The 23234-nt window shown below is 39.0% G+C and overlaps 1 long non-coding RNA gene across 1 annotated transcript; it reads left to right on the top strand.

Annotated features, from left to right (window-relative positions):
• Positions 1–3530: 3530 nt before the first annotated feature.
• LOC129633190 (uncharacterized) lies at positions 3531–23234 on the top strand. Its single transcript, XR_008704948.1, has 3 exons — positions 3531–3683; positions 7421–7465; positions 22819–23234. It is a non-coding gene; the product is annotated as an uncharacterized LOC129633190 (long non-coding RNA).

Here is a 23234-nt window from a genome sequence, read left to right as displayed (position 1 = left end):
CTAGAAGATACCCAGCACAACCAAAGCCATACAGTGAGATCAAGGGGGGAGAGAGAGGGAAGTTTGTGGACCTGGGGCTCTGCTTTTATTGGGGTACAAGGGATGCCTAGGGTTTTCATGATTTCATTCTTTATTGGTTAATTTAAAACCTAAGGGTGAGAATTAGGGAATGGGAAGCGAAAAGTGGAATCAGTTAAGTGGTCAGTTATCCAAGTTACCCAGGGTTTTCTAGAAGGGCAACTTCTTGGGTGGAGGCAGCCTGGTTCCTTGTCTAGTTGTTTTACTAGTAGCTGTGACATATAGCTGGCAATGTTTATTCCAGACAGATGTCTTTGAAATGGATGCCTTGATAATCAACAGCTTCATGTCAGGGATTTACACTATAGGGTATTTGTTCAACAGGATTTTTTTTTTTTTTTTGGTCTATTTAGTTTTATTTTGTTATTTGTTTCTTTATTTATCTAAATAGTTTTCATACAATTTAGTATTAGGTAGGTAGAACTGTGACTGGCCTTATAAAAGCATGAAAAGTTGATGAATGTAAATGTACTTTTATCGGTTTGTTGGTTGGTTGGATGGATGGGTGTTTGGGGGCTGGTATGTTGATTTTGCCTGAAATTGGTTTTTAGGTTTGCAGGAATATCTTAAATGAGCCACTTGCATCAACCATTTGAAGAATTTCAAGAGCTATCCTAATTTAATGCTAAAAAGAGTCAGACAAATTATTGCCTGAATGATGTTATGAGTGAAAAAGTAACTTACCAACAAAAGCACTCCAAAAAGAGATAACATTATTTTAGGATAAAATAACTTTTATGGATTAAATTTCCAGTATCCCCTTTGTTGGGAGGAGCAATACACATCTCTTGTTTAATATTTCTAAACCTGGACTTCTTGAGAATCTTCTCATTAGAAGTTTTCCCATGAAAAGTAGATCCAGGGCAAGTTCTAGGAAAAGATACAAAAGATTTCACTCAAGCATTGGAATCTATTTGGGAAAATATATTTCTTTAACTAAATCTCTTCATTAAGAGCAATTCCAAGGACTAAAAGTTACAATTGTAAAAAGTCTTCCTAACCATGCTGTTGTTATTCAGTCGCTCAGTCGTGTCTGACTCTTTGGGCTTCCCTCTCCTTCACTGTCTCCCTGAGTTTACTCAAACTCATGTCCATTGAGTCAGTGATGACATCCAACCATCTCATCTTCTGTTGCCCCCTTCTCCTCCTGCCTTCAATATTTCCAACATCCATGTCTTTCCCAATGAGTCAGTTCTTCACATCAGCTTCAGCATCAGTCCTTCCAATGACTATTCAGGACTGATTTCATTTAGGATGAACTGGTTTGATCTTCTTGCTGTCCAAGGTACTCTCAAGAGTCTTTTCCAGCACCACAGTTTGAAAGCACCAGTTCTTCAGTGCTCAGCCTTCTTTATGGTCCAACTGTCTCATCTATACATGACTACTGGAAAAAACATAGTTTTGATTATCCAGATCTTTATCAGCAAAGTGATGTCTCTGCTTCTTAATACACTATCTAGGTTTTTCATAGCTTTTCTTCCAAGGAGCAAGCATCTTTTAATTTCATGATTGCAATCATTGTCCACAGTGATTTTGGAGCCCCCCAAAATAAAATCTGTCACTATTTCCACTTTTTCCCCATCTATTTGCCTTGAAGTGATGGCTTCAGATGCCTTGATCTTAGTTTTCGGAATGTTGATTTTTAAGCCAGCTTTTTCACTCTCCTCTTTCACCTTCATCAAGAGGCTGTTCAGTTCCTCTTCATATTCTGCCATAACAGTGGTGTCATCTGCCTATCTGAGGTTGTTATTTCTCCTGCCAATCTTGATTTCAGCTTGTAGCTCATCCAGAATGAAATTTCACATGATGTACTCTGCATGTAAGTTAAATAAGCAGGGTGACAATATACAACTTTGATGTACTCCTTTCCAAATTTGAAAACAATCCACTGTTTCATATCTGGTTTCATTGTTGCCTTCATAACCTGCATACAGGTTTCTCAGGGGACAGGTAAGATGGTCTTTTATTCCCATCTCTTTCAGAATTTTCCAGTTTGCTGTGATCCACATAGTCAAAGACTTTAGCATAGTCAATGAAGCAGAAATAGATTTTTCTTTTGAGTTCCCTTGTTTTTTCTATGATCCAACAGATGTTGGCAATTTGATCTCTGGTTCCCCTGCCTTGTGTAAGTCCAGCTACAGAAAAGGTCTTAATGACCCAGATAACCACGATGGTGAGAGCCAGACATCCTGGAGTGTGAAGTGGGCCTTAGGAAGCATTACCACAAACAAAGCTGGTGGAGGTGATGGAATTCCAGCTGAGCTATTTCAAATCCTAAAAGATGATGCTATTAGCTGTGCTCGGTATGCCAGCAAATTTGGAAAACTCAGCAGTGGCCACAAGACTGGAAAAGGTCAGTTTTCATTCCAATCCCAAAGAAGGGCAATGCCAAAGAATGCTCAAATTGTGGTACAATTGCTAACCTTACCTCTTGACAAAGTCTTCCATATCATGCATGCGTGCATGTGCATGAGGTTGTGTCTGACTATTTGCAACCCCATGGACTGTATCCCACCAGTCTCCTCTTTCCGTGGGATTTTCCAGGCAAAAATACTGGAGTGGGCTACCATTTCCTACTCAGTTGCATATATAATGTGGTGTCTAACTTCAAAAGCTCTTTGACTACTATGAAAGGAAAATAAAAGTGGCATTAATATTGCTAAGAAAGCTTTCTAAAATGGATCCAGGAGGCCCTTGATGAAGTGTGGCTTACACACATCTCAGGCCAGACAAAATCTGAAATTTGACCACTTATTTTCTTAACACTGGCATTTAGAACCTCTGCCCAATGTTCCAGAAACTCAAGATACTTATTGGACCTTTACCCTAAAATAACTCATAATGGCCTACCTACTGATTGGATTTTACCTTAAATAACTAGTGATAGCCTATACCTTAAGGAAAAATATTTCTTTCCTGCATCAGAGTCAATCAGAATCTTTGCCAGACACCTTTAACAACCTTATGGCTTTTGTCGTTATAATCCCCTGACTCCTCTTTCCCAGAATACTCTTCTAGTTTTACATACATGTGTGTGTGTGTGTGTGTGTGTGTGTGTGTGTGTGTGTCTTTAGAATTGCCCTTCTTAATATCCCAAATACAGCTCTTTGTTCTTTGAAGCCTCACAAGATTGCAGTAATGGATTACTCTTCAACACTGTAAATAAGTATGAAATGCCATGTTCTATGCAGTGGAAGGAAAAAAGAAAATGTGTACCTTGTAAGCTTTTTTTAGCTAAAATGGGAGCACAGACTAATATCTGGATCAGCTGTTAGTTCAGCTCTGCTTGATCAAACACAGTAATTATGTGGAATTGGGGTAATGAAGCTGCTGCTGCTGCTGCTAAGTCGCTTCAGTTGTGTCTGACTCTTAGCACCCCCATGGACTGTAGCCTACCAGGCTCCTCCATCCATGGGATTTTCCAGGCAAGAGTACTGGAGTGGGGTGCCATTGCCTTCTCCAATGCATAAAAGTGGAAAGTGAAAGGGAAGTCTCTTAGTCGTGTCCGACTCCCAGAGACCCCATGGACTGCAGCCCACCAGGCTCCTCCATCCATGGGATTTTCCAGGCAAGAGTACTGGAGTGGGGTGCCATTGCCTTCTCAGGTAATGAAGCTACTGCCAGCCAGCTGGTGGACATTATGTTACATCTAGTTGCTAAGGAAAGTGGAATTATTATACCAAACCACATTCAAGTTAGAGCGTGGCTTTGTTTTTCCTAATTTAATGAATTACTTTAGTCCTTTAGTTTCCTGTGATCTTTTTTTGTTACGTGTCCTGTGATCTTAATTCTGAGCTACTGTCTTCCCTGTAAGAATGTCCTGGGACAGAATATTTTCATCTTTGACATCACTACAAAAACAGATAACCCAAGAAATCATGTTCAACTGACTCCCACTGTCAATGATAGGTTAAAAACAGTTATCTTCAACCCTCTAATTTTACCATTTACATTTCAGTTGTCAGCATCTGTCAGTGGATGTTTTCTTCTCAAGCCAGAGGGGTAAAAACCAAAATTCTTTTTAAGAATAAATTGCCCCAGTATTCAGTATCATCACCACCGTTAATGTTTGATTTCTATTTGTCACTTGAAGAAGGTAACTCTCTGTTATTTTAATCCTACTATTTAGCTGAAATATTGGCATCTCTTCACTGTGTAGATGAAGCAATTCCCAAAAAATTCAGGCAAAAGAGTATTTTTGTTTTATTTCATCGGATGAATGCTTTGGTCTATGGATTTTGAGGATATTAACACAAAACCTGTTTCCAAACCACCCCATGTTTTGTTTAAATGTGCTTTAAATGTTATATTCTGTGGAAGCTTAAGGTCTCTTGAGGGAAGGAAACAATCAAAGCAGTCTAATTCTATACCATTTGATCAAGGGATTAATTACTTGCATTTGATTCATTTTGATATTTGGCAAAACTAATACAATTATGTAAAGTTTAAAAAAAATTCCATACTAAAAAATAAATAAATAAAAAATAAAAATAAAATTCTCAATAATTGAATGGCAAGGAAAACTTGCAGCCATGTAGAAGTCAGCTGGCAGGGAAGCACAGATGGGGAATTTGCAGAGTGTCAAGAGGTTTCAGGAGTAGAAACAGCTGCAATGCCTTTTTAATAGTGGAGCTGAATAATACCAGAAGAGTCTCATTCTATGAAATGTGAGGTATAATTCCAAAATTCTGAAATATAATCCATGCTTTGAACATTTGTGCAGAACCACTAATAGGACATTAGATGAATGGCACATTAGAACTAACAACATGAATTATAATAATAATTTCTAATGCTTATTTAGTACTGACAAATTTTAGGTGCTATTGTAAGGTTGTCCACACTCTCTCCCCTCTCTTTCTCCTTCTCATCTTCTCTCTCCCTCCCTCTCCCCCTCTTCTCCTCTACCTCTATATATCAGATCAGATCAGATCAGTCGCTCAGTCATGTCCGACTCTTTGAGACCCCATGAATCGCAGCACGCCAGACCTCCCTGTCCATCACCAACTCCCGGAGTTCACTGAGACTCACGTCCATCGAGTCAGTGATGCCATCCAGCCATCTCATCCTCTGTCGTCCCCTTCTCCTCCTGCCCCCAATCCCTCCCAGCAACAGAGTCTTTTCCAATGAGTCAACTCTTTGCATGAGGTGGCCAAAGTACTGGAGTTTCAGCTTTAGCATCATTCCTTCCAAAGAAATCCCAGGGCTGATCTCCTTTAGAATGGACTGGTTGGATCTCCTTGCAGTCCAAGGGACTCTCAAGAGTCTTCTCCAACACCACAGTTCAAAAGCATCAATTCTTCAGTGCTCAGCCTTCTTCACAGTCCAACTCTCATATCCATACATGACCTCTATATATACTTACTCCATTTCCACAACACCCTTATAAAGCAGTTACTAGTATTACATCTGTTTCTTTTCTTTTTCAATTTGAAGTATAACATGCATAAAGAAAAATTAGTTTATGGGACCTCCCTGGCAGTTAATGGTTAAGACTTCGCCTTCCAATGCAGTTGGTGAGTGTTTGATCCCTGGTGGGGGTGCTAAGATCCCACATGCCTTGTGGCCAAAAAACCAAATCGTAAAACAGGAGCAACATTGTAACAAATTCAGTGAAGACTTTTAAAAAGGTCACATTAAAAAAAAAAAACAACTTTAAATAAAAGCAAAATGAGTTTAGACAGATGTGTGCAAGATACAAAGGAGTCCATCATCCCAAAACTTTCCCTGATGCCCTCTTTGAAAAAGTCCTCTTTTCCTGAACCGTCTCCAGAATCAGCTACTCTTCTGACTTCTATCACCATTCTTTAGTTAACCCTGTTCTAGAACTACTTATAAATGGAGTGATATGATATGTGTTCTTTTGTGTCTGGCTTCTTTTGCTCAGAATAATGGTTTTGAGATTCATCCATTTAGTGACATACATAAACAGTGAATTGCCATGTGAATATACCGCGATTTGTTTTCCAATTTTCTTATGGATAGACATTTGTGATATTTCCAGTTGTGAACTACTGTGAACAAAACTGCTGTCAATAATCTTGTACAGATCTTTTCATGAACTTATGATTTCAGTTCTCTTGCAATGAAATTAGAATTGTTGGGCCATAGGTTAGGTGTTTGTTTCACTTTATAGGAACTACCAAATATTTTCCCAAAGTGATTGTATCATTTAACATTCCCACCAATATTGTATTTTGCAGTTGTCGCATAGCCTCATCAATATTTGGTTTTGTTACCCTTTAAAATGTAACCATTCTTATAGGTATGCAGTGATACCACATTTTGCTTTCAATTTTTATTTCCCTGATAAATAGTGATATGGAACATATTTTCATTTGCTTACTAGTCATTTGTATTCTTCCACAGTGAAGTGCCTGTTCTTTGTCTGTTTATAATTGAGGTTGTTTGTATTATTATTATTGAATGGTGGGAATTACTTCATATCATACATACAAGCCCTTGGCTAGTGGGATGTGTGTCAATAATTTCTTCCTGTGTGTGTTTAGCTATTCACTATGTTAATGAAGGGTTTTAATGAGTAAAAGTTTTGTGGGGTTTTTTTCGCATTCTAATTTTATTATTTTTTTTTATTTTATTTTATTTTTAAACTTTACATAATTGTATTAGTTTTGCCAAACATCAAAATGAATCCGCCACAGGTATACATGTGTTCCCCATCCTGAACCCTCCTCCCTCCTCCCTCCCCATTCCATCCCTCTGGGTCGTCCCAGTGCACCAGCCCCAAGCATCCAGTATCGTGCATCGAACCTGGACTGGCAACTTGTTTCATACATGATATTTTACATGTTTCAATGCCATTCTCCCAAATCTCCCCACCCTCTCCCTCTCCCGCAGAGTCCATAAGACTGATCTATACAGCACTGTTTATAATAGCCAGGATGTGGAAGCAACCTAGATGTCCATCAGCAGATGAATGGATAAGAAAGCTGTGGTACATATACACAATGGAGTATTACTCAGCCATTAAAAAGAATACATTTGAATCAGTTCTAATGAGGTGGATGAAACTGGAGCCTATTATACGGAGTGAAGTAAGCCTGAAAGAAAAACACCAATACAGTATACTAACGCATATATATGGAATTTAGAAAGATGGTAACAATAACCCTGTGTACGAGACAGCAAAAGTTTTGTGTTTTGAGGAGGCCTAACTAGTCTTTTAGGAGAAGGCAATGGCAACCCACTCCGGTGTTCTTGCCTGGAGAATCCCAGGGACGGGGGAGCCTGGTGGGCTGCCATCTATGGGGTCGCACAGAGTCGGATACGACTGAAGCGACTTAGCAGCAGCAGCAGTAGCAACTTGTCTTTTATCTTTCAGGGTGAATGCTTGTGGTATTCTGTATAAGACTTTTCTTACACCAAGGTAAGGAAGATATTCTCCTGTTTTATTCTAGAAAGTTTATAGATTTAACTTTTATGTTTTGGTTTATGATTCATCTTGACTTATTTTTTTTTTCTTTTTTAAGCATGTTGCAAGGCAGGTGTCAAAGTTTATCTAATTTTTTTTATATAGAGATTCAGTGATTCAATTGTCATTTAGCAAAAAAAAAAAAACCTTTCCTTGCCTCAATTGCTTTCATGTCTTATTCCAAAACTAACAATGGAAACAATTTAGCTGTGGTATGGGTTCTATTACAAGATTTCCTATTCTGTTTCATTGATCTATCTGTCTATCCATGTTGATGGTTTTCTTTTAGGACTTTAACAATCTAGTTGCAATGTCTTCTAGCTTGCATTATTTCTGATGAAAAGTACAGATTATTCTCATTGTTCATATATATGTACACAATCTTCACAATCTCTTGTTCTAGTTTTTTTAAAAAGATTTTCCCCTTTATCTTTGAATTTTACCAAACTGACTATAATGAGCCTAGATATGGTTTTCTTTGTGTTTAGCCTTAAATTCTTGGGATTTGTTAAGTGTCTTCACTGTGGGTTGATAATTTTTTTTATCAAATTTGGGGAACTTTAATCATTATTTTTTCAAATTCTTTTTCAGGAAAATTTTCATTTCAGATGTTATATTTTTTCTTTCAAAAATGTCTATTTATTTTTTTTAATAGTTTTCATTTCTCTGTTGAGATTCCCTATATAAATATTATGACTATTTTCTTTTAAATCCTCAGACATATTTGAACAGCAGTTTTAAAGTGCTCATATACTAATTTCAACACATATCTCACCTCTGGATCTCTATTAATTAGTTTTTCTCCTGGTTATAAATTACATGTCCTTGATTTTTCTATGTGCCAAACATTTTGAATGATACAGTTTGGGGAGCTTGAATTTGTCTTACTTTACACACTGTTGAGATTTATTCTGTCAAGCAGTTAATATATGGATGCAACAACGTGATGCTTTTGAAACTTTTTCTTTTAGTCTTTGTAAGAGCATCTAGACTCTCCCTTACTATAAGACTAGATAAGCCCTACTCCTAAGTGTTTTTTCTGTAATATTAATGGAATCTCCAGGGTTTTCAGTGAAGTGTCTATACTAACTCCAATCCCAGTGTCTCTCAGAACAGGGTAATATATTCAGCTCACATAAAATCATATTTGGCTCACAGTTCCCTGATAGCTGCTTTTTTCTAGGTCTTGCTCTAATCTTATACATCTGAATATTCAGTCAAATATTCAAGGAGATCCATATGCATATTTATATATCTTATTGTGTGCGTAACCCCTTCTAATCTTCCTTACAAATTTCACTCACCTCAGCACTCTCAAATCCTCTCCTTGTTTCTTTGGCACAGCTAAATGTGTCGGTCTCTGTTGAATTCCTCTTATGAGAACCACAGTTTAGAAAGTTTCTACCCCAAACAGAAAACTATGTTTTCCTCCACTCAAGGACCACAGCTTCTCTTGTCTATTGTCCAGTACCCCTAAACAGATGCTTCATACATGTTTCCAGTATTATAGTTGTTTCTTGCAAGAGAATTTGCCTAATACCATTTTAGATCATATTGGAAAGCAAAAGTTTTTTTACTTCATCTTTTAAAGTTGAATAAGCAGAGACAAAAAGAAGTTAAATAATTTGTCAAATCTCCCACAGGTTAGCAGAACTGGATCTGATTCATTCTGGCTCCAGACTGTGGTCTAATAGACAGCATGCCAATAATGTTTGGGGATTTTTTCTTTTTCATGACCACAGTTTCCTGAAGTTAAAAATGAAAAACAAAACAAAACAAAACTGTAATGTGGTAGGACATGAATAGGTATATTGAATGCCTGGTGACTAAGAAATAGAACATGATGCTATATAACCATGGTGACAGCAAGTAATAATTTCAGTCTTTTCCCCAGCCAAAAAATAAAAAAGCTACAGTAGAGTTTCTTTGCTTTCCTGACCTTTGGATTGCTCACTCTATGTATCCTACTGTGCATATTGAATGTCAGTTACCTCCATGAAAAACCAGACATGCAAGTAACTGCATCAACTCAATCATTTGTATCCTTAATGTCATTTATCTCGTTTACTGGTCCAGAAATAAACCACAGTGAAAGGAACTTCAGACAACCTGATGTTGTCAGTTTTGTCAGTCTTTTATCCTGGACCAGTCCTTCATGATTTTGTTTAATACACTTAGCTTCTAACTTGTATTATCAATCTTTTTGTAATAAATTTCTCTATACACTTCAAATTAATTAGAATTCTAGAACTTAAGCAACCTAAGAGATACTTTCCACAATGCTACCAGGCTCACAAACATTTCTAATTGCACTGCTGACGAGAACATTTATGTTCTTCTTAATGAAATACCACAGATAACACAAACTTTCCCTGCAATGGGAAATTAAGTAAGATTTTTGCTTCAGCATTATGTTTTTAGATTCTGTGAACTCAGATTTTTATTGCTAAGTTAAAAGTCCTTTCCTTGATTTACTAGTTATAGATCAATATGTATTTGAAGGAATGTTATGTGTCCCAGAAATTACCATCAGAAAGCAGAAAAATATGTCCACTTAGTCATCAAGATAGCCCAAGATGACAGGCATTACATCAGTTCTTCCTTGTACATGCATGGTAAGTCACTTCAGTCATGTCCAGCTTTTTGTGACCCTACGGACTATAGCCCACCAGGCTCCTCTGTCCATGGCATTCTCTAGGTGAGAACACTGGAGTGGGTTACCATGCCCCCGACCAGGGGATCTTCCCAACCCAGGGATCAAATCTTCATCTTCTGTGTCTCTTGCATTGGCAGATGGGTTCTTTACCACTAGCACCACCTGGGAAGGCCCAGTCCTTCCTCAAGGACTGCCCCCTCACCCCCAAGCCCCACCTCCCACTCCTGGCCCTGTTGTGCTCAGTCATGTCCAACTGTTTGCAATGACATGGACTGTGGCCTGCCAGACTCCTCTGTCCATGGAATTTCCCAAGCAAGAGTACTGGAATGGGTTGCCATGTCCTTTTCCAGGGGATCTTCCTGACCCAGGAATTGCACCGAAGTCTCCTGCAGCTCCCGCATTGCAGGCAGGTTCTTTACCCACTGAGCCACCTGGGAAGCAGTCTTTCCTCTGCTGCTAAGCTACTAAATCACTTCAGTCGAGTCCGACTCTGTGCGACTCCACAGACGGCAGCCCACCAGGCTCCCCCATCCCTGGGATTCTCCAGGCAAGAACACTGGAGTGGGTTGCCATTTCCTTCTCCAATGCATGAAAGTGGAAAGTGGAAAGTGAAAGTGAAGTCGCTCAGTCGTGTCCGACTCTTAGCAACCTGGGAAGCAGTCGTGTCCAACTCTGTGCGACCCCATGGACTGCAGCCTACCAGGCTCCTCTGTCTGTGGGATTGTCCAGGCAAGAGTACTGGAGTGGGGTGCCATTGCCTTCTCCAAGTCTTTCCTCAAGGGAAATCAAATAAACAACCTTGGTATAACCCCAGCTATGAACAGATATTATTCCTAGCTTTATGGAAGTAATTGTAGAAAGATTATGATTATAAAGTCACAAAGGACAAAATTTTGTTCAGTTCAGTTCAGTTCAGTTGCTCGGTCATGTCCGACTCTTTGCGACCCCATGAATCGCAGCACGCCAGGCCTCCCTGTCCATCACCATCTCCCAGAGTTCACTCAGACTCATGTCCATCGAGTCAGTGATTCCATCCAGCCATCTCATCTTCTGTCATCCCCTTCTCCTCCTGCCCCCAATCCCTCCCAGCATCAGAGTCTTTTCCAATGAGTCAACTTCTCATGAGGTGGCCAAAGTACTAGAGTTTCAGCTTTAGCATCATTCCTTCCAAAGAACACCCAGGGCTGATCTCCTTCAGAATGGACCAGCTGGATCTCCTTGCAGTCCAAGGGACTCTCAAGAGTCTTCTCCAACACCACACTTCAAAAGCATCAATTCTTCGGCGCTCAGCTTTCTTCACAGTCCAACTCTCACATCCATACACGACCACTGGAAAAACCATAGCCTTGACTAGATGGACCTTTGTTGGCAAAGTAATGTCTCTGCTTTTTAATATGCTGTCTAGGTTGGTCATAACTTTCCCTCCAAGGAGTAAGTGTCTTTTAATTTCATGGCTGCAGTCACCATCTGCAGTGATTTTGTTACTTTCAACAATATTTGTGAAAAGTCTTTTCGAGATATGAGATTGTGCTCACTGTATTCATTTACTCTTATGAAAGGAGGCAGTATGTAATGCTTTGAAGCTAAATAGTGTGAAACCTTGGTCAAGGGCACAAACCTAACTGGACTCATCCTTCAGGTAAAGGAATGAAAGTGTTAGGTATGATTAAATATAAGAGACGTGTAGAGGTGTCTGCCTCTCCGTTGCCTTCTTCTCTGAGAGCTACCTGGTTCTAGTTGCAGACCACCGCAGCTGAGTTCATACCCTGTGACCTCAACACCACAGCTCATTGAACTAGGAGTGTGCTTTAAGTATCAGACTTTAAGTATCCAATCCTCTAACCAGTAATCAAACATATTCTCTATACTTATTTTACACTAAGAAGTGGTATGGGAAAATACAGTGGTATGTGCAATAGACATAGAGGCTGGCCTGGGCAGTCATTTTTAGCTCTATGCTTGCTGACAATTAAGCAGAGAAAGGAGATCTGTAGTAGTGAGAAGCAAAAAGGAATGAGTAAGCCCTTAGACACAAGCAGAAGCAGAAGACCAAACTCTGTAACAGGTAGATGAAAAAGCCATGATTTCTTTCCTGGTTTTACAAGCCTACAAGCATTTCAGTTTTTAGACCCTTGAGGTTGCCTGTGCAATCTGTAAAATTAATCTCTCTTCAGTGGAACTAACTTGAATAGCTTCCTTGCAGTGAGTATTCCCTGACTACAATGCTCAACCATATAGACCTGATTGTCTTTTTTAAAAAACTCAGAACAAAGTGGCCTATATTTTAAAAACTTCTTTGGAAATAATTATCCTCAAAAGCAAAGAGGTGGCCCATCCACCTATCTAAACAAGCTCTGTGGTCCCTTCTAAATTAAATGAGGCAACATAATTAACCATGTATAAGAAACAAACAGCTATTTTGCATTACTTTGGCAGTTAAGAAATCTAGGCCAAGAGACTGACAATACAAGCACCTATTGGTGCTTGAGAATCAGCACAATAAAATCAGACTCGATAAAGTAAATGGAGATGGGATCTGCTATTTGGTTTTTAGGAATCACACATTTTAGGAATCACATATTAACTTTTCATTCTGTCAGGCCAAGAGCTATATTAAAATATATATATTAAAATCAGGTCTATATGGTTGAGCATTGTAGTTAGGGAATATTCACTGCAAGGAAGCTATTGAAGTTAGTTCCACTGAAGAGAGATTAATTTTACAGATTGCACGGGTAACCTCAAGGGTCTAAAATCTGAAATGCTTGTAGGCTTGTAAAACCAGGAATTGGAAAGAAATCATGGCTTTTTCATCTACCTGTTACGGAGTTTGGTCGTTTGCTTCTGCTTGTGTTTAAGTGCTTACTCATATATTAAAATAGCAATTGTTCAGTTCTTCTGTCTTCTATTCCTGTTGTGACATGTATATAATCTTCACTAACAGAGCTTTCTATGTTTACTCAAGTGACCTCATTAGGTTTAGATATTGTCAAGTGTTGATGTACCAAAACAGAGTTTTAAATAATTTATTTCCTTTACTTTATTGCATTTTCAAGCATTAGGAACAATCAGTGTAATTGCCTATTTGCAAGCACAAGACGTCTTCTGATAGTATCACTTCAACTGGTTCTAAATCTAATAATGCCTATTGTTTACCCAGCATTTTAAAGTTTTCCAAGCACTACCCCATGTGATGTCTCCTTTTGTTCTCTGTAGGAAAGGAAGATGGAATTATTCCTACTTTGCAAAAAAGGTGATAAAGGCCAGGAAAGTCCAGTGTACTTGTTGTCTCTGAGCTATGGAACAAAGTACCACAACTTCCATGGTGTAAACAATATAAATTTATTTTTCTATATTTCTGGGGGTCACAAGTCCAACACAGTCCCACCAGAATAAAATCAAGGCATTACCAGAGCTGCATTCCCTTGTGGAGAGTCAAAAAGCAAGCAGCTCTGTTTTAATTTCTAGGGTTGTGCCTACAACTCTCCTACTAGGACTTTTCTAGTGGCCTCCTTTTCGACCACAGGTACTTCTAATACCCTCATGCCTACGAGTCCAGTGGCAGGGCTGCTTGTATTACAGCCCCAGTCTGCGGCGGGCTTTTCCTGTCTTTGACCCCACTCAAAATTAGCAGACATTCCCTTCACGCATACAATGGTCATAGCAGTATTCTCAAGTGCTACCCCAAACACCAAAGAGGATTACCAAACATTTTGCTTCTCTCTTAATGGTAGGAGGCACGGGGTACAACATCCTGTCCTTTACTTCTGAGAGGATGTCTTAGGATACTTCATCTTCCATGCCATGTGCTCAGTCTCTTCAGTCGTGTCCAACTCTTTGCAGTCTTTGAGTGTGGTGCTAAATCTCTATAATCTTCCCTGGAATGAATTGGGTTTTATTGGCATTTCGTTTGCTTGGTGATTTTTTGTTTGTTTGTTTTTTAAATTTTTATCAGAGTATGGTTGCTTTACAATGTTTTGTTAGTGGAATAAATGGTAATTTGACTCACTGTGTTGGTAAAGGTAGGCTGGGGACACTTTTAGGGCTTCTACTTGGCCTTTCCTGGTACAATAAGTTGGATTTAATGGGACAAAGAACACACTTTGAGGGCTCCATTATGAATATACACTTAAAAACCAGAGACATGGCCACCAGGTGTGTCCGTGGACCTAACAGACCCTCCTTGAGATATATGTGGGCTAGAGCTCCATTTATTTCTGGACCCTGATAGGTCTCTATTCTAACAGGAAGTCAATGATGGCACTTTGAGTACCCTTCCGTATGTTAATTCGGTCCCTGTATCAAGACCCATCAAAAGGTGTGGGTATTCTCTTTTCTCTGGTTTATTTTCACCCTGTAAATAAATGGTTGCTAGTGTCATTTGGCAGAGAAGGCAATGGCACCCCACTCCAGTACTCTTGCCTGGAAAATCCCATGGGCAGAGGAGCCTGGTGGGCTGTAGTCCATGGGGTTGCTAAGAGTCGGACACAACTGAACGACTTCACTTTTACTTTTCACTTTCATGCATTGGAGAAGGAAATGGCAACCCACTCCAGTGTTCTTGCCTGGAGAATCCCAGGGACGGGGGAGCCTGGTGGGCTGCCGTCTATGGGGTCACACAGAGTCGGACACGACAGAAGTGACTTAGCAGCAGCAGCAGCAGCAGCAGTGTCATTTGGCAGAGGATTGGGAGAATCAAATGACTACATCACTGTACACTCCTGCCATAATATTGTAAGGTCCTTCCTCATGGGATGGAGCCTCTTCTTTAGCTGATGGATTCTGGGTGCAGGTGGGTTCAGACACTGAAACTGTCTAAAAAGTCATGACTCTCCATTGCACAGCTGTCCTGAGCTTTTTAATCATCAAGTCTTGATTTCTTCAGCATATATGTGGTCTCAAACAGAATCTAGCCTTGGCCTGACGCAGGTACCTCTGAAGGCTCTAGACCAGTGTGACCCAATAGGAATATAATATTGGCCACATGTGCAAAAAGAAACAAGTGAAACTATCTTTAATCTATTTTATTTACCCCAAAATATATGAAGGGGAGATAGGTGTGAAACTTCCTAGATGTCTCAGGGAGAAGTGGCTCTCACTAGCCAAAGGCAATTCTCTGAAGAAGGTAACAGCCATAAGTTGTTATCCACAGCATGCGTGTATGCATGTATACGTGCTATGTCACTTCAGTCTTGTCTGACTCTGTGCAAGCCCATGGACTGTAGTCTCCCAAGCTGCTCTATCCATGGGATTCTCTAGGCAAGAAGACTGGAGTGGGTTGCCGTGTCTTTCTCTAGGGGACCTTCCCAAACCAGGGATGGAACCTGCATCTTTTACCTATCCTGCATTAGTGGGTGGGTTATTTACCTCTAGATTATCCACAGCATTTGCAGCTATTATAGAACAAGTTCATTGGCTGGAAGAGGGAATCTGGCTGGAAGCCCCATGGTATCCACTACACTAAGTTAACTAAAATCCTTTCTATTACATGTATCCAAAATCTTAACTTGCAACAGAATACCTGAAGTGTGACTCTTTATCTCATGCTCATATTTTTAAGAAGTCTTCTTAATGTGAGCTACTCCCCAAAGCTGCAAGTGCTGGGCAGCTTAAAATGAAAAAGGGAACAGGGCAAACCTAATATATCCAACTGGGAAAGTCTGCCAAGTAAAAACAGAGCCTGAAGTTAAAGCAGGGCCTTTCAGAATTTGCTCCCAGCATCACCTGGGAATTCATCAGAAACGCAAATTCAGAAGCTCTTGGGTGGTGGTTGGTGGGGGGTGGGGGGAGGGGCAAGAATCCCTGCCCCACCTCCAACCCTGGGATAAGCAGCCCTCCCAGTGATCCTGATGTACACTCTAGACTGAGTACCATGGAGTTAAATGCATGCTTCCTTTAGGAAGGCAACCTCAGCCCTAGCATAGCAAAGGGAGACTCATCAAATACCCATGTTCCTGACCCCATTAAGGAAAGCAGACCAGCTGCCTAGATAAACAACCCTAATGCTGTGTGTAAGCTCTATGAGAGACCTGGGAAGAGAGAAAGGCCTTCATACCTGATGCATTCATAATTAAGATAGTACAACTTCCTGCTTCTGTATGGTAGAGTGCTCTATTTTCAGAGTTTATAGCACAGGAATTCTGAATTTTTACCTGATGTATTTCTGTGGGAAAGTGCAGCCCAGTATGACACCTACTGGTATAACAGACCTAACACAATGTGACAGAGATACAGAGATGACAGCCAGGTAGCCAGGCCTAAACCCTCTGTCAAGATGCCCTAGATTTGCTAAAATGCAGAGCCAGGAAAATCTGGGGAGCTCACAAACCGCTAATCAGTTTTCTGTCTAGGGAAGCAAGCCTCCCAGTCAAGTTACAGAGAACTAGTAGTCAGGAGATAAAATAAGCTCAATCAGAGGCCAGGCACAGAACAGTCATCAAAATAGAGCCAAGGGACAAAATACATTGACGATTGTCCCTAACTTCAAATAAAGAACTTTTTTATTAAGTTGGTAGCTTTAGTCACTTAAAGATTAATCATCAGACCTTCCTTATAAAAATAGGACAAAACCATGCTAGCATTTCAGCACAGCGTTTAATTAGTATAATGCACATTCCTGTTCTCACAGTTACCATCCATGCTAAATATCGTTTCCATTCTAACCAATCGTGAAACTCTGCAAAAGTTGTTGCAAATATTTGTAAATATTTCTACTCTAAATATTTACTAAAGTATTAATTAAGCACCAATATTAAAATACACTTCTCCATGTATAATAGGTCTATAATCCATCATGATAAGCCTTTCAGTACAGTGGTTCACTGAGCATTGATACATAGAGATTGTCCCACACACTGTGGCTTGTTAAACAATTTGAATAGATTACCCTACTAAAATGTATAACATTTAAAAGCCGAACTGGCTGAATGGATACAAAAACAAGACCCCTACATCTGTTGTCTACAAGAGACCCACCTCAAAACAGGGGACACATACAGACTGAAAGTGAAGGGCTGGAAAAAGATTTTCCATGCAAATAGGGACCAAAAGAAAGCAGGAGTAGCAATACTCATATCAGATAAAATAGACTTTAAAACAAAGGCTGTGAAAAGAGACAAAGAAGGTCACTACATAATGATCAAAGGATCAATCCAAGAAGAAGATATAACAATTATAAATATATATGCACCCAACACGGGAGCACCGCAGTATGTAAGACAAATGCTAACAAGTATGAAAGGAGAAATTAACAATAACACAATAATAGTGGGAGACTTTAATACCCCACTCACACCTATGGATAGATCAACTAAACAAAATTAACAAGGAAACACAAACTTTAAACGATACAATAGACCAGTTAGACCTAATTGATATCTATAGGACATTTCATCCCAAAACAATGAATTTCACCTTTTTCTCAAGCGCACATGGAACCTTCTCCAGGATAGATCACATCCTGGGCCATAAAGCTAGCCTTGGTAAATTCAAAAAAATAGAAATCATTCCAAGCATCTTTTCTGACCACAATGCAGTAAGATTAGATCTCAATTACAGGAGAAAAACTATTAAAAATTCCAACATATGGAGGCTGAACAACACGCTGCTGAATAACCAACAAATCACAGAAGAAATCAAAAAAGAAATCAAAATTTGCATAGAAACGAATGAAAATGAAAACACAACAACCCAAAACCTGTGGGACACGGTAAAAGAACTCCTAAGGGGAAAGTTCATAGCAATACAGGCACACCTCAAGAAACAAGAAAAAAGTCAAATAAATAACCTAACTCTACACCTAAAGCAACTAGAAAAGGAAGAAATGAAGAACCCCAGGGTTAGTAGAAGGAAAGAAATCTTAAAAATTAGGGCAGAAATAAATGCAAAATAAACAAAAGAGACCATAGCAAAAATCAACAAAACCAAAAGCTGGTTCTTTGAAAGGATAAATAAAATTGACAAACCATTAGCCAGACTCATCAAGAAACAAAGGGAGAAAAATCAAATCAATAAAATTAGAAATGAAAATGGAGAGATCACAACAGACAACACAGAAATACAAAGGATCATAAGAGACTACTATCAACAATTATATGCCAATAAAATGGACAACGAGGAAGAAATGGACAAATTCTTAGAAAAGTACAACTTTCCAAAACTCGACCAGGAAGAAATAGAAAATCTTAACAGACCCATCACAAGCACGGAAATTGAAACTGTAATCAAAAATCTTCCGGCAAACAAAAGCCCAGGTCCAGACGGCTTCACAGCTGAATTCTACCAAAAATTTAGAGAAGAGCTAACACCTATCCTGCTCAAACTCTTCCAGAAAATTGCAGAGGATGGTAAACTTCCAAACTCATTCTATGAGGCCACCATCACCCTACTACGAAAACCTGACAAAGATCCCACAAAAAAAGAAAACTACAGGCCAATATCACTGATGAACATAGATGCAAAAATCCTTAACAAAATTCTAGCAGTCAGAATCCAACAACACATTAAAAAGATCATACACCATGACCAAGTGGGCTTTATCCCAGGGATGCAAGGATTCTTCAATATCCGCAAATCAATCAATGTAATACACCACATTAACAAACTGAAAAATAAAAACCATATGATTATCTCAATAGATGCAGAGAAAGCCTTTGACAAAATTCAACATCCATTTATGATCAAAACTCTCCAGAAAGCAGGAATAGAAGGAACATACCTCAACATAATCAAAGCTATATATGACAAACCCACAGCAAACATTATCCTCAATGGTGAAAAATTGAAAGCATTTCCTCTAAAGTCAGGAACAAGACAAGGGTGCCCACTTTAACCATTACTATTCAACAGAGTTTTGGAAGTTTTGGCCACAGCAATCAGAGCAGAAAAAGAAATAAAAGGAATCCAAATTGGAAAAGAAGAAGTAAAACTCTCACTATTTGCAGATGACATGATCCTCTACATAGAAAACCCTAAAGACTCCACCAGAAAATTACTAGAACTAATCAATGACTATAGTAAAGTTGCAGGATATAAAATCAACACCCAGAAATCCCTTGCATTCCTATACACTAATAATGAGAAAACAGAAAGAGAAATTAAGGAAACAATTCCATTCACCATTGCAACGGAAAGAATAAAATACTTAGGAATATATCTACCTAAAGAAACTAAAGACCTATATATAGAAAACTATAAAACACTGGTGAAAGAAATCAAAGAGGACACTAATAGATGGAGAAATATACCATGTTCATGGATTGGAAGAATCAATATAGTGAAAATGAGTATACTACTCAAAGCAATTTATAGATTCAATGCAATCCCTATCAAGCTACCAACAGTATTCTTCACAGAGCTAGAACAAATAATTTCACAATTTGTATGGAAATACAAAAAACCTCGAATAGCCAAAGCGATCTTGAGAAAGAAGAATGGAACTGGAGGAATCAACCTACCTGACTTCAGGCTCTACTACAAAGCCACAGTTATCAAGACAGTATGGTACTGGCACAAAGACAGAAATATAGATCAATGGAACAAAATAGAAAGCCCAGAGATAAATCCACGCACATATGGACACCTTATCTTTGACAAAGGAGGCAAGAATATACAATGGATTAAAGACAACCTCTTTAACAAGTGGTGCTGGGAACTCTGGTCAACCACTTGTAAAAGAATGAAACTAGAACACTTTCTAACACCATACACAAAAATAAACTCAAAATGGATTAAAGATCTAAACGTAGGACCAGAAACTGTAAAACTCCTAGAGGAGAACATAGGCAAAACACTCTCTGACATACATCACAGCAGGATCCTCTATGACCCACCTCCCAGAATATTGGAAATAAAAGCAAAAATAAACAAATCGGACCTAATTAACCTTAAAAGCTTCTGCACATCAAAGGAAACTATTAGCAAGGTGAAAAGACAGCCTTCAGAATGGGAGAAGATAATAGCAAATGAAGCAACTGACAAACAACTAATCTCGAGAATATACAAGCAACTCCTACAGCTCAACTCCAGAAAAATAAATGACCCAATCAAAAAATGGGCCAAAGAACTAAATAGACATTTCTCCAAAGAAGACATACAGATGGCTAACAAACACACGAAAAGATGCTCAACATCACTCATTATCAGAGAGATGCAAATCAAAACCACTGTGAGGTACCATTTCACACCAGTCAGAATGGCTGCGATCCAAAAGTCTACAAGTAATAAATGCTAGAGAGGGTGTGGAGAAAAGGGAACCCTCTTACACTGTTGGTGGGAATGCAAACTAGTACAGCCATTATGGATAACAGTGTGGAGATTCCTTAAAAAACTGGAAATAGAACTGCCTTATGACCCAGCAATCCCACTGCTGGGCATACACACTGAGGAAACCATAAGGGAAAGAGACACGAGTACCCCAATGTTCATCGCAGCACTGTTTATAATAGCCAGGACATGGAAGCAACCTAGATGTCCATCAGCAGATGAATGGATAAGAAAGCAGTGGTACATATACACAATGGAGTATTACTCAGCCATTAAAAAGAATACATTTGAATCAGTTCTGATGAGGTGGATGAAACTGGAGCCTATTATACAGAGTGAAGTAAGCCAGAAAGAAAAACACCAATACAATATACTAACACATATATATGGAATTTAGAAAGATGGTAACAATAACCCTGTGTACAAGACAGCAAAAGAGACACTGATGTATAGAACAGTCTTATGGACTCTGTGGGAGAGGGAGAGGGTGGGAGGATTTGGGAGAATGGCATTGAAACATGTAAAATATCATGTATGAAACGAGTTGCCAGTCCAGGTTCGATGCACGATACTGGATGCTTGGGGCTAGTGCACTGGGACGGCCCAGAGGGATGGTATGGGGAGGGAGGAGGGAGGAGGGTTCAGGGTGGGGAACACATGTATACCTGTGGCGGATTCATTTTGATGTTTGGCAAAACTAATACAATTATGTAAAGTTTAAAAATAAAATAAAATTAATTATAAAAAAATAAAAAATAACATAAAAAATAAATAAATAAAATAAAAGCTAAACTGAATAAGGCAGATGTGTATGTATGCGTATATGTGTGAGAGAGCATTTCAGGTACCAGCTGTATATACTAGATTATGACCATGGCCATTTTCTGTGATTGTACTGTGTATGTGTCTTTATGCCTATTAGCAGAGATTACATTGGGATAGATTGGAATCCTTTTACCTCCTTTTGCCAGTTGCATGGCTTTGAGCAAGCTATCTAACTTCTTCATGCCTCAGTTTTCTGCTCCATGAAATAGTGATAATAATCATACCTACTCATATACAATAAAACAATTTAAACAGTATCTCAGATAGGATAAGCACTCTATGTCCATGGAATTCTCCAGGCAAGAATACCGGAGTGAGAAGCTGTCCCCTTCTTCAGGAGATCTTTCTGAGCCAAGAATTGATCTAGTCTCCCACACTGCAGGCAGATACTTTACTGTCTGAGCCACCAGGACAGCCCCATATGAATTTAGGTACAATTATTAATAAAATACTAGAACATACAGTTCACTCTATATTTTTTCTATAGAGATGTATAGGCAAACCTGAAACCAATTATTTTATAGTCTCTTAAGATATTCTTTTGGATAAGATGGAAAAATAAGACTAGATGGCAGTTCAATTCAGTGAAATCACTAAAAAAACTAAATCATAAGCATTTTTGGTTAGTAAACCGATATTGGTGATCTGGGAAATCTCTAGTGAAATTTTCAGAATTCTCCATCTGCCCTTGGTGTGTCCAATATATTATCGATGCTCTGAATAAAATGGAAGAGTATACTTATCAAATTTGCAAGTAAAATTGAAAGAATCTATAATACAGTGTCTATAACAGAATCAATAATAACAATAATAGTAGCAGTTACTCATATTGAATATACTATGATGGGCAATTTACATGCATTATCTGTAACCCATAGGACAATCCTGAATTACGGATTATAGTTCCCATAGCAGGACATTTGTGATTACCTACCTTTCCCTTCTTAATAACAAATCTCGAAGGGAAACTACCTGCCCTATATGGGCCCCAGCCTCAACTTCTATCCCAGGGCTAAGGTTTTCCTAAGCCAGTAAGTAGTTCCTTAACTGTGGTCTCAACCAACAACATCAGTGTCATCTGAGAATTTGTTAGAAAAGGAAATTGTGTGGCCTTACATCAGACCTGGGCTTCCCTGGATTCTCCACTTGCCAATGCAAGAGACATGGGTTTGATCCCTGGGTTGGGAAGATCCCCTGGAGAAGGAAATGGCAACCCACTCCAGTATTCTTGCCTAGGAAATCCCATAGACAGAGGAGCATGGCAGACTACAGTCCATGGCATCACAAAGAGTCAGGCAAAACTTAGTGACTAAACAACAGTATCCAACCTAGAAACAGTATCCAACTCAGAAACTGTAGGGATAGAATCAATAAATCTGTGTTTTAACAAGTCCTACAAGTGATTCTGATACATAACTAGTTTGAGAGCACTGTCTTAACCAATCTGATTACCTCTTGTCAGGGACTGACTTAAATAAGGTCATGATAGACTCCTGGAAAATGAAAGGTGAGAGGAAATCTGAGGGCCTTCTAGAAAATGTTTACTTTTTTTTTTTTTTGAAAGAACCTTTTGAGAAGGAGTCCCTCTTTTGCTGGTGGGCATTTTCATGTCTATCTGTGATGCCTGGAGCAGTGTCAGCCATCCTGAAGCCATGAAGATTGGAATTAGCCAGAGGAGAACACACTGCATGTAGCAAGATGGAAGGATAGAAGGAGCATGGATCTTGATGACAGCACTTAGCCACCAAATTTACCAAAACTAAAACTGTATTACCTTCAGACTTATTATTTTAATATATCCTCATTAATTAGCCATTTTTATTGGGAGTTTCTAATATCTATAATAAAAAGTGTCCTAAGCAATACCACAGCTTTGCAGTAAAGAACACCAAAGCTCTGAGAGAATGAATTACTTTCTCAAGCTCAAAATTCAAAACTCTTTCATGATGACCTGGAGGGATGGGATGAGAGGGAGAGGAG

The sequence above is a fragment of the Bubalus kerabau genome, chromosome 18, assembly GCF_029407905.1.
Source record: "Bubalus kerabau isolate K-KA32 ecotype Philippines breed swamp buffalo chromosome 18, PCC_UOA_SB_1v2, whole genome shotgun sequence".
Taxonomy (NCBI): domain Eukaryota; kingdom Metazoa; phylum Chordata; class Mammalia; order Artiodactyla; family Bovidae; genus Bubalus; species Bubalus kerabau.
The sequence above is the reverse complement of the archived record's forward strand: the minus strand, read 5'-3'. Positions and strand labels throughout refer to the sequence as shown.